This window comes from Salmo salar, chromosome ssa21 (genome assembly GCF_905237065.1).
Source record: "Salmo salar chromosome ssa21, Ssal_v3.1, whole genome shotgun sequence".
NCBI lineage: Eukaryota > Metazoa > Chordata > Actinopteri > Salmoniformes > Salmonidae > Salmo > Salmo salar.
In genome coordinates, this window is record NC_059462.1 from 47,325,582 (window position 1) to 47,344,321 (window position 18,740).

An 18,740-nucleotide genomic window follows, 5' to 3' on the forward strand; every position below is an offset into this window, starting at 1 on the left:
TGACACTGGACAAAGTGCTCCAGACGTAACACTGGCATGGATTGATTGATTGAATGAATGTATTAGATCATTAGTAGAAGGCTGCTCCAGACATTAGCGACATAAGCAGTCCCTTAGGACCCCTGGCCACTAGGAGAAGCCGACCGGGCTACCCCCCAAAAAATCAATATATACAGTTGAAGTCGGAAGTTTACATACACTTAGGTTGGAGTCATTAAAACTCGTTTTTCAACCACTCCAGAAATGTCTTGTTAACAAACTATAGTTTTGGCAAGTCAGTTAGGACATCTACTTTGTGCATGACACAAGATTATTTCACTTATAATTCACTGTATCACAATTCCAGTGGGTCAGAAGTTTACAGAAAATGATTTCATGGCTTTAGAAGCTTCTGATAGGCTAATTGACATCATTTTAGTCAATTGGAGGTGTGCCTGTGGGTGTATTATAAGGCCTACCTTCAAACTCAGTGCCTATTTGCTTGACACCATGGGAAAATCAAAAGAAATCAGCCAAGACCTCAGAAAATAAAATGTAGATCTTCACAAGTCTGGTTCATCCTTGGGAGCAATTTCCAAACGCCTGAAGGTACCGCATTCATCTGTACAAACAAGCCGAAGAACACCATCCCAACCGTGAAGTACGGGGTGGCAGCACCATGTTGTGGGGGTGCTTTGCTGCAGGAGGGACTGGTACACTTCACAAAATAGATGGCATCATGAGGAGGGAAATGTATGTTGATACATTGAAGCAACATCTCAAGACATCATTCAATAAGTTAAAGCTTGGTTGCAAATGGGTCTTCCAAATGGACAATGACCCCAAGCATACCTCCAAAGTTGTGGCAAAATGGCTTAAGGACAACAAAGTCAAGGTATTGGAGTGGCCATCAGAAAGCCCTGACCTCAATCCTATAGAAAATTTGTGGGCAGAACTGAAAAAGCGTGTGAAAGGAAGGAGGCATACAAACCTGACTCAGTTACACCAGCTCTGTCAGGAGGTATGGGCAAAAATTCACCCAACTTATTGTGGGAAGTTTGTGGAAGGCTACCCGAAACATTTGACCCAAGTTAAACAATTTAAAGGCAATGCTACCAAATACTAATTTAGTGTATGTAATGATGAAAGAAATAAAAGCTGAAATAAATCATTCTCTACTATTATTCTAACATTTCACATTCTTAAAATAAAGTGGTGATCCTAACTGACCTAAGGCAGGGGATTTTTACTAGGATTAAATGTCAGGAATTGTGAAGAAATGAGTTTAAATGTATTTGGCTAAGGTGTATGTAAACTTCCGACTTCAACTGTATATATATATATATATATATATATATATATATATATATATATATATATATATATATATAAAAACAATGCACAGTACATATATACATACACTAAATGACCATGCTCGTCGAACATCTCATTCCAAAATCATGGGCATTAATATGGATTTGGTCCCCCCCTTTGCTGCTATAACAGCCTCCGCTATTCTGGAAAGGCTTTCCACTAGATGTTGGGACATTGCTGCAGGGACTTGCTTCCATTCAGCCACAAGAGCATTAGTGAGGTTGGGCACTGATGTTGGGTGACTAGGCCTGGCTTGCAGTCGGTGTTCCAATTCATCCCTAAGGTATTCGATGGGGTTGAGGTCAGGGCGCTGTGCAGGCCAGTAAAGTTCTTCCACACCAATCTCAACAAACCATTTGTATATTGACCTCGCTTTGTGCATGGGGGCATTGACATGCTGAAACAGGAAAGGGCCTTCCCCAAACTGTTGTCACAAAAGAGGAAGCACAGAATTGTCTAGAATGTCATTGTATGCTGTAGCTTTAAGATTTCCCTTCACTGGAAAACACAAGTCTCAATGTCATCAGTGAAGAGGCGACTCCGGGATGCTTGCCTTCTAGGCAGAGTTGCAAATAAAGGGATTTTTCTTTGCTTCTCTGCCTAGAAGGCCAGCATCCTGGAGTCGCCTCTTCACTGTTGAATTTGAGACTGTAGTTTTGTGGGTACTATTTAATGAAGCTGCCAGTTGAGGACTTGTGAGGCGTCTGTTTCTCAAACTAGAAACTCTAATGTACTTTTCCTCTTGCTCAGTTCTGCACCGGGGCCTCCAACTCCACTCTAAAATAATGGCCTGATTGGTGGAGTGCTGCAGAGATGATTGTCCTTCTGGAAGGTTCTCCCATCTCCACAGTGGAACTCTGGAGCTCTGTCAGAGTGACCGTAGGGTTCTTGGTCACCTCCCTGACCAATGCCCTTCTCCCCTATCTGCTCAGTCTGGCTTGGCGGCCAGCTGTAGGAAGAGTCTTGGTGGTTACAAACATCTTCCAATTGAGAATGATGGAAGCCACTGTGTTCTTGGGGACCTTCAATGCTGCAGAAATGTTTTGGTACCATTCCCCAGATCTGTGCCTCGAAACAATCCTGCCTCGGATCACTACAGACAAATCCTTCGACCTCATGATTTGGTTTTTACTCTGACATGCACTGTCTACTGTGGGATCATATAGACAGGTGTGTGCCTTTCCAAATCATGTCCAATCAATTGAATTCACGACTGGTGGACTCCAATCAAGTTGTAGAAACATCTCAAGGATGATCAATGATCAATTTCGAGTCTCATAGCTAAGCGTGCATGTTCGTGCTATGTGAGGGTGTGTGTGTGGTGTTTGTGAATGTGTGTGGATGTGTCAATGTAGTGTATGTTATTGCTGTGTATATACAACTGTATATAATGAGCTCCAAAAGTATTGGGACAGTGAAATGTTTTGTTTTTTGTCTCTGTACTCCAGCACGTTGGATTTGAAATGATACAATGACTTCAAGGATAAAGTGCAGACTGTCAGCTTTCATTTGAGAATATTTTCAACCATATCTGTAAACCGTTTAGAAATGACAGAAATTTCTGTACATAGGCGACCAAAAGTATTGGGACAAATTCACTAAATTAAAGTAGTAAAATGTTAAAGGGGAAATTCACCCTGGCAGATTCTGGGCTTGTTTTCATCATGTCCCAGGCATTTCTAGATCAGTGAGATGTCTTTCACACATAATTGCCCAGGAGGAAGGCAGGTCTGGGCTTCGCACGCTGAATGATTCGCCCTATTACGTCTTCCAGCTAACTAGCGATTAGCATTAGTGACTAACACGATTTACATAAAAATTACGAAAAGACAAACTAGCTGTTTGCAGATGTAAGAAACACAAAGTAATTGTGTGAGTGTAGAACTCTTGTGGATTTATATTAATAAGTGAAAAAAACATTGTTTCATGTGCTGCATTGACCATGCCGACTGAACGCAAGTTTCTCGTGGTCAAGCAACAACAAATGCACTCCTTAAGAGACAGGGGCCGGGGCTGTGAGGAAAGTGACAAGGTGAGAGAGAGAGAGCAGAGAGGGATGACTAAAGTAATGGTTTAAATAATAAAAATGGACTTTACGCACAGAATATCACATTCAAATACCTATATAAAAGGTAAAGTAAAAACCAAAACCTGTCCGTGCATCAATACCGGTATATAGTAAAATATGGCATACTGCCCAGCCCTATACTGAGCCAGACTTTTTTCTACTAATTGGTCTTTTGAACAATCACATCAGAGCTTTTTCAGAACTGATCTGATTGGTCAAAAGACCAGTTCATGAAAAGAATATCTGAATTACGTTACCTGTGTAAACACAGCCACTGTCCTTTATCCAGCTTTGGTACACTGGCAATGGTGTTTGGAAGCTGAGACTCTTTGTGCTTGTGGCGAATGGTCTTGTCCTGTCTACGGTGTATGGACAGATAGACAAGACTCTGCCGGAAGTGGTGTAGGGATCGTAGACCTTAATAACCACCAACTGTTTGGTCCTCTTGCAGAAGATTTGCTGGTACTGCACGTCTCCTGGAAAGACATTGTTGTGTTGTTACCATTTTAGGGACGTAGGGCAAGACACACTTGTTTATTTATGAACCTTTTTTTTATCAGGGAGTTAAACTGAGACCAAGATCTCTTTTACAGATGAGCCTTGAATGACATAAATTACAGAAAATACACACATCAAAATATAAATACAAAATACAAACAGAAAGAAAAACACGGTCATAAAAAACAAACACATTCATCAGTAAAGGTCCTCAATCAGCTTTCTGAAATGCCCTAGAGGCACCAGAACACTTTCATCAGTAATAAGTTTGGTAAAGGTGTCAACTGGTTGGGACCCAAGTGTTTAGAGACAGACTTGTGAAATGTTTAGGGACAATCAGGGACATTGGGAGCTGCTTTTGAGAGGAAAGTTCAGTCAACAAAGTGAATTGACAGTTATTACACAGCATGCATTGTTGTGAATGGGAGACAGGAGAAATGGCACCTTTCAATAGTTCTCATACACAACAATACATTTACTGTCTCTAAGCAGAACTCTGCACAACCAAAACCCTCATCCTCATTTCAAAGACCTAAATGTAAACCTCCCCCAACCCATTGACTTTCACAGATCAATGTTGCCAATAGTAGCCTGTAGCAGGGGATTTTTGTAGACATGTCTTCATATTGTGTTTTGAAAATCTACAGAGAAAAGGAGGATGTGGTTGTGTCATTACTGTTTTAGTCTTGATTTTATACCTTTCAGTGTCCCTTTCTGGTTTCTGTCCCACAATCTTGTTTTGCTCCATAACCGCAAGGCATGTCCCCTCCCTCATGCTCGTGTACCCACAATTCTGCCGCTTTGGGGTATTTTTCAGTAGGGCAATGTGGAAGGACTCCAGAGTTTTACGAAAATAAATATTTTTTGGGGGACAATTTACTTTCACCTTGTGCAGAGCTAGGGGTTGGAAGCCCATACTGGTGGAATCAGATTCTGTACCTCCTACAACAAAATACACAACAATACACTATTTAGCCACCCTAATAATTGTATTGATCTCTTTTAGACTGTCTAGCTTAGCATACCTAACATGAACATTTCAATATTATCAGCGTGCTGTTAGCTAACTTGCACAACTAAACTGGCAGTAAGATTGCTAGTCAGTTGAGAATGAACTAACAAACCTTAGACAATTTATACACATTCATCAGTGCTACCAACACACAAATAGAGCTATATCGACAATTATATTTTTAGTAACGGAGTCTTTTCCAGACAAGGGTGGAATAGATGGCTACCAGATTGAGCTACTTTTATTTCCTAACATTAGCTAGCTTACGTTAGCTAATGTTAGTCAAAGATAGAACAAATAAACAAACATGTTTACTCTGCTGAAGGTACAAGTGAATCTAGCAATGACATATGTGAAATTGATTGACAGTGTGTATTCAAATGATAGCTAGCTAGTTTTATTAGATCGCTGATGGCTTTCAGAGTTAAATACAGGACTGTAATGCGTTAGCTAGCTAATTTTACCTATTCCAGATAGGCTAGCATGCTAGCTAACGTTAAGTTATCTCTAATCTAGAATCTTCAGTTTTGTTGTGAAGGGGGGGGGGGGGGAATGGTATCACATCACTTCTCAGCTGTCATCAAAATGGATTCCCCGTCAGTTCAGCATGAAAATCCCTATTATAATCTTTGGTCACTACAAGCATCATTCTTGATAGCCGCAAGCCGCATCGGGTTAAATCTCCGGTAGCTAGAACTGTGAAAGATAATATTTTCTCACTTATTTGTAATTAGCACAGCCAGACACAGAACACCACACAGGCATGATGATAAATGTTAGTGAAAAACATCTACCTAGCAGGGATGTATCTTCATTCGCTATAAATGCTGAACTTTGTGGATCACTGTGAGCAGCCGAATACAGAGGTAGTCGAAACTTCCCTATTCTACCCGTGAAATGAAAATGCTCTCGTTCTAGCTTGTGGTTTTGATAATTTTGATGTTTATGATGTAATACAGTAATGACTATGTGCCAGGGTGAAATTTCCCTTTAAGTATTTAGTCCCACATTTATAGTACACAATGACTACACCAAGCTTGTGACTACAAATTTGTTGGATGCATTTGGTGTTTGTTTTGGCTGTGTTTCAGATTATTTTGTACCCAATAAAAATGAATGTTAAATAATGTATTGTGTCATTTGGAGTCACTTTTATTGTAAAGAGGAATATAATATGTTAAAATCAAATCGAATCAAATTGTAATTGTCACATGGGCCGAATACAAGGGGTATTCACAATCATCTCCTTCACCTTACAGTGAAATGCTTACTTATGAGCCCCTAACCAATAATGCAGTTTAAAAGAAGAATAAGACGTAAAAGTAACGAGTAATTAAAGAGCAGCCGTAAAATAACAATAGCAAGATGATGCAAGATGATGCAGAGTGGTACCGGTACAGAGTCAATGTGCGGCGGCACCGGTTAGTTGAGGTAATATGTACATGTAGGTAGAGTTATTAAAGTGAGTATGCATAGATGATAACAACAGAGAGTAGCAGCAGTGTAAGGGGGGGGGGGGGGCAATGCAAATAGTCTGGGTAGCAATTTGATTAGGTGTTCAGGAGTCTTACGGCTTGGGGGTAGAAGCTGTTTAGAAGCCTAGAATTGGCGCTCCGGTACTGCTTGCTGTGCGGTAGCAGAGAGAACAGTCTATGACTAGGGTGGCTGGAGTCTTTGACAGTCTTTAGGGCCTGGAGAGGTCCTGAATGGCAGGAAGCTTGGCCCCAGTGTTGTACTGGCCGTTTGCACTACCTTCTGTAGAGCCTTGCGGTCAGAGGCCGAGCAGTTGCCATACTGATGCAACCATTCAGGATGCTCTCAAACCTTTTTGAGGATCTGAGGACCCATGCCAAATCTTTTCAGTCTCTTGAGGGGGAATAGGTTTTGTCGTGCCCTCTTCACGACTGTCTTGGTGTGCTTGGACCATGTTAGTTTGTTGGTGATGTGGACACCAATGAACTTGAAGCTCTCCACCTGTTCCACTGCAGCCCCATCGATGAGAATGGGGGCATGCTCGGTCCTCTTTTTCCTGTAGTCCACAATCATCTCCTTTGTCCTGATCACGTTGAGGGAGAGGTTGTTGTCCTGGCACCACATGGCCAGATCTCTGACCTCCTCCCTATAGGCTGTCTCGTCATTGTTGGTGATCAGGCCTTCCACTGTTATGTCATCAGCAAACTTAATGTTGGTGTTGGAGTCGTGCCTGGCCATGCAGTCATGAGTCACACCACTTAGGGGCCCCGGTGTTGAGGATCAGCGTGGCGGATGTGTTGTTACATAGCCCTACCACCTGGGGGAAGTCAGGAAGTCCAGGATCCAGTTGCAGAGGGAGGTTTTGTCCCAGGATCCTTAGCATATTGATGAGCTTTGAGGGCACTATGGTGTTGAATGCTGAGCTATAGTCAATGAATAGCATTCTGACGTAGGTGTTCCTTTTGTCCAGGTGGGAAAGGGCAGTGTGTCTCTTTTGTCTTTCTCCTTCTCTCTCTTTCTCTCTGTCTTTCTCTCTCTCTTCCCTCGGAGGACCTGAGCCCTAGGACCATGCCTAAGGACTTCCTGGCCTGATGACTCCTTGCTGTCCCCAGTCCACCTTGTCAGGCTACTACTCCAGTTTCGACTGTTCTGCCTGTGGCTATGGAACCCTGACCTGTTCACTTGACATGATACCTTGTCCCGGACCTGCTGTTTTGGACTCTCTCTCTAGCGCAACTGTTGTCTCTAACTCTGAATGATCGGCTATGAAAAGCCAACTGACATTTACTCCTGAGGTGCTGACCCGTTGCACCCTCTACAACCACTGTGATTTTAATTATCATCTGACCCTGCTGGTCATCTATGAACGTTTGAACATCTTGCCCATGTTCTGTTTTAAAATCTCCACCCGGCACAGCCAGAAGAAGACTGGCCACCCCTCAGGGCCTGGTTCCTCTCTAGGTTTCTTCCTAGGTTCCGGCCTTTCTAGGGATTTTTTTTTGAAGACCCTCACTTAGGGCTGGCTGTGCTGTCTCCAACAAAAGAGTGATCCTTACAGTGAGGGAAAAAAGTATTTGATCGCCTGCTGATTTTGTACATTTGCCCACTGACAAAGAAATGATCAGTCTATAATTTTAATGGTAGGTTTATTTGAACAGTGAGAGACAGAATAACAACAAAAAAATCCTGAAAAACGCATGTCAAAAATGTTATAAATTGATTTGCATGTTAATGAGGGAAATAAGTATTTGACCCACCCTCTCAATCACAAAGATTTATGGCTCCCAGGTGTCTTTTATACAGGTAACGAGCTGAGATTAGGAGCACACTCTTAAAGGGAGTGCTCCTAATCTCAGCTTGTTACCTGTATAAAAGACACCTGTCCACAGAAGCAATCAATCAATCAGATTCCAAACTCTCCACCATGGCCAAAACCAAAGAGCTCTCCAAGGATGTCAGGGACAAGATTGTAGACCTACACAAGGCTGGAATGGGCTACAAGACCATCGCCAAGCAGCTTGGTGAGAAGGTGACAACAGTTGGTGTGATTATTCGCAAATGGAAGAAACACAAAAGAACTGTCAATCTCCCTCGGCCTGGGGCTCCATGCAAGATCTCACCTCGTGGAGTTGCAATGATCATGAGAACGGTGAGGAATCAGCCCAGAACTACACGGGAGGATCTTGTCAATGATCTCAAGGCAGCTGGGACCATAGTCACCAATAAAACAATTGGTAACACACTACGCCGTGAAGGACTGATATCCTGCAGCGCCCGCAAGGTCCCCCTGCTCAAGAAAGCACTTATACATGCCCGTCTGAGGTTTGCCAATGAACATCTGAATGATTCAGAGGACAACTGGGTGAAAGTGTTGTGGTCAGATGAGACCAAAATGGAGCTCTTTGGCATCAACTCAACTCGCCGTGTTTGGAGGAGGAGGAATGCTGCCTATGACCCCAAGAACACCATCTCCACCGTCAAACATGGAGGTGGAAACATTATGCTTTGGGGGTGTTTTTCTGCTAAGGGGACAGGACAACTTCACCAAATCAAAGGGACCATGGACGGGGCCATGTACCGTCAAATCTTGGGTGAGATCCTCCTTCCCTCAGCCAGGGCATTGAAAATGGGTCGTGGATGGGTATTCCAGCATGACAATGACCCAAAACACACTGCCAAGGCAACAAAGGAGTGGCTCAAGAAGAAGCACATTAAGGTCCCGGAGTGTCCTAGCCAGTCTCCAGACCTTAATCCCATAGAAAATCTGTGGAGGGAGCTGAAGGTTCGAGTTGCCAAACGTCAGACTCGAAACCTTAATGACTTGGAGAAGATCTGCAAAGAGGAGTGGGACAAAATCCCTCCTGAGATGTGTGCAAACCTGTTGGCCAACTACAAGAAACATCTGACATCTGTGATTGCCAACAAGGGTTTTTGCCACCAAGTACTAAGTCATGTTTTGCAGAGGGGTCAAATACTTATTTCGCTCATTAAAATGCAAATCATTTTATAACATTTTTGACATGCGTTTTTCAGGATTTTTTTGTTGTTATTCTGTCTCTCACTGTTCAAATAAACCTACCATTAAAATGATAGACTGAATCATTTCTTTGTCAGTGGGCAAACGTACAAAATCAGCAGGGGATCAAATACGTTTTTCCCTCACTGTAGTTTATCACTGTTTTATTTTAGTTAAAAGCTGATCTCTTCAGGTTCACTCTCATAATACCAATCAGAGAACATTTCAAAATGGAGAAAATTCCAGAACCTTCTTCAAACAAGCAGCCCTGGACTTTACACTCTCATGTGAAGAGGGGGCAGAGGTTGAGTTTGACAATGATGCCACCCACTCAATTATCTAGCTAGGTACTCCTCTTTTCTGTTTGATTATGTGACTCATCCTTCCATTGTTACAACCATCCACTGCTCCTTCAACCCACCCCAACAACCTCTCCCTCAACATCAGCAAGATAAAGGAGCTGATCCTGGACTACAGGAAATGGAGGGCCTCCATCCACTTCGATAAGGTTGGAGTGGAGCTGTCAAGAACATCAAGTTCCTCGGTGTCCACATCACTAAGGAATTAACATGGACACCACACACCCACACAATTGTGAAGAGGGCAAAACAGCACCTATTCCCCCTCAGGAGACTAAACAGATTTGGCATGGGCCCTCAGATCCTCAAAAAGTTAAACAGCTGCACCATTGAGAGTATCTTGACTGGCTGCATCACCGCTTGGTACGGCAACTGCAAGGCACCCGACTGCAAGGCACTACAGAGGGTGATGAGTTTAGCCCAGTACATCCCTGTGGCCGAGCTCCCTGCCTTACCAGGCGGTGTCAGAGGAAGGCCCAAAATAAATAAACTGTTCTCTCCACTACCGCACGGCAAGCGGTACCAGTGTACCAAGTCTGGAACCATTAGGACCCTGAACAGCTTCTACCCCCAAGACATAAGACTGCTAAATTGTTTGTCAGTGGCTGCTCAGCCTACCTGTGTTGGGAAAGGGAAAGGGAGATGCCTAGTCAGTTGTAAAACTGAATGCATTCAACTGAAATGTGTCTTCGGCATTTAACCCAACCCCTCTGAATCAGAGAGGTGTGGAGGGCATTGACTCTTTTTTTAACTAACTCTCTTGCACTGACTATGCACATACACAAGACTCTACCCACACACTCACACTAACACCCCAAAACACACACACACACACACACACACACACACACACACACACACACACACACACACACACACACACACACACACACACACACACACACACACACACACACACATAATGTCAAGATAATGTCTTTATAGAGATTCATTTGATATGATTTGAAAATTGTGTCAAATACTGTATATTTTATTTATTTATTTTTATTTAACTAGGCAAGTCAGTTAAGAACAAATTCTTATTTACAATGACGACCTACCCCAGCCAAACCCTAACCCGGACGACACTGGGCCAATTGTGCGCCGCCCTATGGGACTCCAAATCATGGCCGGTTGTGATACAGCCTGGAATCGAACCAGGGTCTGTAGTGACGTCTCTAGCACTGAGATGCAGTGCCTTAGACCGCTGCACCACTCGGGAGCCCAAAACACTGGCAATGCTTTAATTTACCATAAAAGGTAGGAAATCTATGTTTTAACCAGTAGATGTTTGCCTAAAGGAGTAATGTATGCAAACCTCAAATGGAGAGTTGTTTATTTTATTCTAAATACATTAGTGGTATATATTATCCCTGCTATTATGGTGCCAGGGCAGTGGATGACAGAATAATAATAAGGCAAGTGGCTACATGTAAGTATGGCTCTACCTCTACAGTTGTTGTGATCACTTTCATCTTTAGATTAGGTTTAATGGAGGCTGAAAGTACTTGAGGAAACATTGATGTGGAGTGCGTGTTTTAGACTACACAAGGCTGCATTTCTTGACAGCATGAGATGTTTTCAACATTTGCAAGTACAAGAACCCACAATCTTTCATCTTCTCAATAACTGAAAGAAAAAAAGACTCCCAAGAGAAGAGTTTATTTTGATTATCTATCATGATAGGGTATCATAATTATTTGAATTCTAGTGGAAAAATGTAAGGAGGTGATACTGGCGAGTTGCTGACGACAGCCCAGCATGTTGACTCAATAGGGCATTTTCAGTAGAGATGGTCATATGTTTACATTTCAAGGACACAAAGTACATCCTGAGCTCGCACCTCCAGCCCTGGACGAGATGTTCCCACAGACTCCTGGGGTGACTGAGTGACTGACGCCAGGAGAGTGACTGGATATTATTTGTTTGTTAGCTGATCACTTACCAGATGGGGCCATTTCTGTGTCCTGTTGTTATCATTGTATTTGGTAATGTGTTAATTAGACTGGGTGTGTTGTTCCTGCCTGGTGTTTTCACTAGAAAACTGCAAAGAAATGTTTTTTCATGTTGGGGGTAAGTTCCCGCTTGAATTTGGTTAAAAGGGCAGTGAATTCACTGATGCTTTGAGATCTTGTTTCCAAGCATCTGTGTGTACCAGACATGCAGACCTTCTTTCTAGAGATTACTTTGAAGACACAGCTGATGATAGTCTTTACTCTGTTGTATTCTGTTGCATCATGTATTTCATGTAATTGTTTTGCACGCCATTTCATTCATGACTAATTTATCGTATTAGTTGATTTGAGTAAATGCATTCCTTGTGTATAGAGTAAATCTGATTGACTATTCATTATGCTGTATTGGTAGGCTAAATGTTATCTACACTATACACAAAGCATAAGGCTCTGCATTGGTTCTAACTTTACATCTCTGGCTAGGATAGACTTGATCAAATAAAACTTGGTCTGTGGTTGCTATAAACAGCTCATGAGTACTATAAGCCTCTTAATAATAATGTTAAACATGAAGTTATCTTAGAACAAATGTATGTATAGTATTCGAGTGTTGACGCGTAGACTCGCAAGCTGGCTAGTTTCATCAGTATATGTTAATGAATGTAGTTTATTATTATTCAACATAACTTTTACCTCAACTACTAAGTTAGTCTCTGTAATATTACAGGGTAAACATATACAATGCGTTCATAAAGTATTCATACCCCTTGACCTATTCCACATTTTGTTGTGTTACAGCCTGAATTCCAAAAAATTGATGAAAAATATATATTTTCACATCTACACAGAATACCCCAAAATGACAAAGTGAAAACATGTTTTTAGAAATGTTTGCAAATGTTTTAAAAATGAAATACAGAAATATCTCATTTGCATAAGTATTCACACCCCTGAGTCAATACTTTGTAGAATCACATTTAGCAACAATTGCAAGGTCTTTCTGGGTATGAGCTTTCCACACCTGGATTGCGCAACATTTGCCCATTATTCTTTTCAAAATTCTCCAAGCTGTGAAATTGGTTGTTGATCATTGCTAGACAACCATTTTCAGGTCTTTCAAAACAGATTTTAAAGTCGAACCTGTAGCTTGGCCACTCAGTGAGTTCATGCAAGTTATTATGTGACTTGTTAAGCACATTTACACTCTTGAACTTATTTAATCTTGCCATAAAAAAAGGGGTTAAATACTTAACTAAATACTTAAATACTTAAAAAATTGAAGAACACAATTCTACTTTGACATTAGGGGGTTATTGTGTGTAGGCCAGTGATAACAAATCTAAATGCATTCAATGTTAAATTCAGACTGTAACATAGCCAAATGTGAAAAAACTCAAGGGGTGTGAATACTTTCTAAAGGCACTGTAAATAAAGCTGATAAGAAAAGTATATGCTCTGTTGTTAGGTAAATCATAATGTGTCGGCCATCACACTTGTCATATAAAGCCCTCATGAAGAACATATTTGTAATGGCCATTAGGCATTGAGAGTTGGGAGTCTGAAACTGGACCTTCCACCAGAATTATCCCTCATTAGCTTGTTACTATTTGGAGGGTGTCAAAGTTGGAGATGTATTAAATGTCAAATGTCTGTTAAATGTTGGGCTGTCTGAGAGTGAGGCGAGCGAGGGCACATGCACTCTGTTCTTTAGCCTCTGTTAAGGCATACCATTGCAGAGCGCCCAGGCGATCTACAGCAGCCCATTAGCCTAGATGTCAGGCTGAATTAAAGCAGTGAGTGGGGCAGGGTCGGACACCTGCAGAAATCTCTTAATCCACGTGAATAGAACATCACTGGCTTCAATACATCCATTAACCTTTGTAAATAGGTTTTTAGTTCCATTAGGTATTGTTGTATGTTAACGTTCTGGAAATGTTAGTAATAAGATTTTAAAGTCTGCAAGTATATGGTTTTACACAGAACTAGGAATCACCTGTTGAACAAAAGATAGTATTATATTGACTCAAAACATTTGTAATGAAAGATAATTGGTATGCATCTGTTTGAGCAAATATCATTTGAACATAGAAATACACACCATTATAATCCAATACTTTGCTTGTGAATGCCCTTGTGATGATCTCAATATACTGATATTGAGTAAAATTAAGTGAAAGTTCAGCCAATTGCAAAGAATGGAGATAGTGTGCCTCTGCAAGATAAATTATATTGGGAATAAGAGAGTACACTTATAGGAAAGGAGGAATATGTTCTTTAATTTTCAGAGAAGTAAGGCACAAATGTAGGGTGCCGGATCAGGTTCTGTCATGGTGGTCTGTCTTGCCATTTGGAAATTGTTCACATCTGAAGCATCCCACTGGGCACAAATTGGTTGAATCAACGATGTTTCCACATCATTTCAACAACAAAAAATATTTTGTTTTACCCAACTTCTAATCTAAATCCACTGAAAATGTTTTTGTTTTGATTTCATGTTGAATTCACGTTAGTTGACAACTCAAACAAAGGTAAATCAAAACTAGATGTTGAAATGACATCTGTGCCCACTGGGATATTTTGTGTTATTGGGCTCAGTGCTGCGAATTTTAAAAGGTTAAAATTTTAAAGATAGAAAGCATTTCTGACTTTTCTTGTTTTCCATTTCCACATTTATATTGTATGTGTTTTTGATGAAATCCAAGGTCTTCAAAGTCCTTGATGCAGAATCCACTCAGGCTTTTTTCCAAACAGATGCATTTATTTCATTTTCAAAATGTCTCTGCTCTAAATGATTAATAACTTATTATTTTTTTCTTGGCAAATGTATTTTTGAACCAGCGGAAAGCCAAAAGCATTAAGACTTTCTATAAGACAACTGTGATGTTTTATCTCTAAAATACATTGAAACAAACGTCAAAGCATTCAAATAGACTAGAACACTCTCCTGCCAAGTGCTTTGAGTAGGAATACAACTTCTCTGTAGGTGCTTTAATGGATATGGCCGGTTCGAAAATGAGGAATCTCTCCGGCTATTCTGAAAGCCTGTGGATAGCTGCCCACTTTAATATAAACAACAACAACAACAACAACACCCACCTCTGCTGCGCAACTTATAGGTAACACACAGGTTTTGAATTATAACATGGCCTTTGGGTGGATTACTAACACAAATACAATCCCTATAGCGTTTCAAATGAGTAAATTCAGCTGACTATCATACATATATCAACCGGACGATGTGTGTACAAAATTCTGACAGATTGTATTTCAAGCAGGTGCTATAAAGAGCACAGGCCTAGGGAAGAGGAGAAATCTCTCTCTGTTTTCCCAAGCCCTGTGGGTGACAAAAAGGCCTTTAAAATGGAACTGACTCAGCAAGCTGAAGTAGCCATCCATAAAAATGTCAATTGAAAACCCTTGAAAGAGATATTGATTATGCAATCCATGCATTATTGATAGAGGAAAAGGGTGTTTTGTTCATGTCAGGATGGTAAATGGTATGGTGATGGAACACACAGGCCAGTCGTACACAGGTTAATAGTACATAGGTCATTCGTACACAGGCCAGTCGTACACAGGCCAGTCGTACACAGGTCATTCGTACACAGGCCAGTCATACCACAGGTCAGTCATACCACAGGTCAGTCGTATACAGGTCAGTCGTACACAGGTCAGTCGTACACAGGCCAGAAGTACACAGGCCAGTTGTACACAGGCCAGTTGTACACAGGCCAGTCGTACACAGGCCAGTCGTACACAGGCCAGAAGTACACAGGCCAGTTGTACACAGGCCAGTCGTACACAGGCCAGACGTACACAGGCCAGTCGTACACAGGCCAGAAGTACACAGGCCAGTCGTACACAGGCCAGACGTACACAGGCCAGTCGTAAACAGGCCAGTCGTAAAAAAGCCAGTCATAAACTGGCCAGTCGGACACAGGTCAGACGTACACAGGCCAGTTGTACACAGGCCAGTATTACAAAGGACAGTCATACACAGGACAATCATACCTTATACTGTACAGTCTAAGCATTTGCTTGGCCATTAATGGCTACAGTAGGCCAAATTCTAAATACTTCTCTCAAGCACATAATTAGGAACGAAAAAAGCTTGCACACGAAACCATCAGCAAGCGGATTTCTTAATTTTACCAAGTTAATAAGTTGTACTTATACTGGAGTTATTCTATTGGAGTGTAGCTTCCAAGGGAACACGGCTGGCGGCACACATTGGTATCCCTCTGCAGTAAATAACAGTGCTTACTCTGGATGGGTGGAGGCCCAGCTTCCCCTGGTAAAGAAATGCAGTAAGTGCTATCCTGAGTTTAAAGCCACAGTTTCATTTCAGACCAAAAATGATTCACAGCATGCTCTCAAAGCACATTTAATTGCTGTGGTGGGGATATGCCCATTTCTCAAAAGGCAATGTTATAACATTTGGTTCAGCCATTCTGATACCTAGGGAAAGGAAAACTTAATTTAAGCATATCTCAGCTCGGCTTGATTTATTATTATGGGAAGGGGTTGCGATATGGCAATCTCATATTCACAATCCGCGAACAAGCAGGGCTTATTTTTAGACCAGCATCTGCCAAGAGTCACATTTAACTAAGATTTCCCAACTAGGTGACAGGAATCTTCTCTCTCCCTCCTCTTCAGATAAGAATGAAGTTGTCAGTTTGATGGCTGAACTCCTGTGTGTAGAAGATACCTCAAATTGTGTATATATTTCAGGGACATTTCCCTATCTAAACATCCCCTCTGAGACAGAGTGCAAAGTCCATTTTTTGGTGATTATTCAGATTCATGCTAGTGTTGTTCACAAGGAAAGCTAAACATTTCAGGCCTTAATGATATTTGAACTTAATGATATTAGACCTATCATCAGGCGCTGAAAGAGTAATGCAATCTAATACAATCTACTCTCCTTTTGTAAACAGCATCTTGAAAGTAAATTGGCAAAAAGAAATGTGTACGTTTTTTTTTTCGGTACGTAATTCATTAATGCTTATCACCACTATAATTAAATATTTTTACTCTGTCCCCATCAATGGCTTTATAAAAGGTATTACCTTGGTCACTGATCTTCATGATTTATTTTGTCTCCTCTTCAGAAAGCCGTAATTTAATTATTTGTGGTAGAAACACAGCTACTAATTAACCTTGGCTGGGTTGAAGGAGGTGAGAGACTGCGGTTGTTTTAACTGGTGAACCAGTGTCTCTCCCAACAATGATTAATAGTTCCAGAGCTCCAGTCTTACAATAAACAGGAAAAGTACACCTAAGGGTTCTATTGTTAGCTGTGCAGTAGCGAGGAGGATCAAATCAAATTAAATCTAATTTTATTCATCACATGCTTCGTAAACAACAGGTCTAGACTAACTGTGAAATGTTTACTTATGGGCCCTTCCCAACAAGGCAGAAAGAATGAAAATACAGAAATAATAGAAAAGTAAAACACTTGGCTATATACACGGGGTACCAGTACCGAGTCAATGTACAGCGGTACAAAGTAATAGAGGTAGATATGTACGTATAACTAGGAATAAAGTGACAGATGGTAAATAGAAGCAGCAGTATGTGATGAGTCAAAAAAGTTAGTGTAAAAAGGGTAAATGCAGATAGTTAAATAATTAACCACATAGCTACCCGTACTAACTAGTTAGTAGTCTTATGGCTTGGGGGTAGAAGCTGTTCGGGGTTCTGTTGGTTCCAGACTTGGTGCATTGGTACCGCTTGCCGTGCGGTAGCAGAGAGAACTGTCAATGACCTGGGTGGCTGGAGTCTTTGACCATTTGTAGGGCCTTCCTCTAACACCGCCTGGTATAGAGGTCCTGGATGGCAGGGAGCTCGGCCCCAATGATGTACTGGGCTGTACGCATTACCCTCTGTAGCACCTTGCGCTCGGATGCCAAGCAGCTGCCATACCAAGCGGTGATGCAACCAGTCAAGGTGCTCTAAATGGTGCAGCTGTAGGACTCTTTGATGATCTGAGGGCCCATGCCAAATCTTTTCAGTCTCCTGCCCTCTTCACAACTGTGTGTGAGTGTGTGTGTGTGTGTGATAGACATTGATAGATCCTTTGTGATGTGGACACAGAGGAACTTGATGCTCACGGCCCGCTCTACTACAGTGTGGATGATGCATGCTCGGCTCCCCATTTATTGTAGTCCACAATCAGCTCCTTTGTCTTGCTGACATTGAGGGAGAATACTTGTTCTGGCACCACACTGCCAGGTCTCTGACCTTCCTATAGACTGTCTCACTGTTGTGTCGTCAGCAAACGAAATAATCAAATCAAATCACATTTTATTTGTCACATGCGCTGAATACAACATGTGTAGACCTTACAGTGAACTGCTTACTTATAATGATGGTGTTGGTGTCGTGTGCAGTCACTCAGTCGTGGGTAAACAGGGAGCTCAGGAGGGGACTAAGCACGCACCCCTGTAGGGCCTCTGTGTTGAGGCTCAGCATGGTAGATGTGTGGTTGCCTACCCTCACCATCTGGGGGCGCCCCATCAGGAAGTCCAGGATTCAGTTGCAGAGCGAGGTGTTCAGTCCCAGGGTCCTTAGCTTAGTTTAGAGCTTGGAGGGCACTATTGTGTTGAATGCTGAGCTGAAGTCAATTAACAAACAGCATACTCACATAATACCTAATACCTTGTAACAGTGAGAGGATGTAGGTATTACTTGTAACAGTGAGAGGATGTAGGTATTAGTTGTAACACTGTGAGGGGATGTAGGTATTAGTTGTAACACTGTGAGAGGATGAAGGTATTAGTTGTAACAGTGAGAGGATGTAGGTATTAGTTGTAACAGTGAGGGGATGAAGGTATTAGTTGTAACACAGTGAGGGGATGTGGGTATTAGTTGTAACAGTGAGAGGATGTAGGTATTAGTTGTAACAGTGAGGGTATGTAGGTATTAGTTGTAACACTGTGATGGGGATGTAGGTATTAGTTGTAACAGTGAGAGGATGTAGGTATTAGTTGTAAGACAGTGA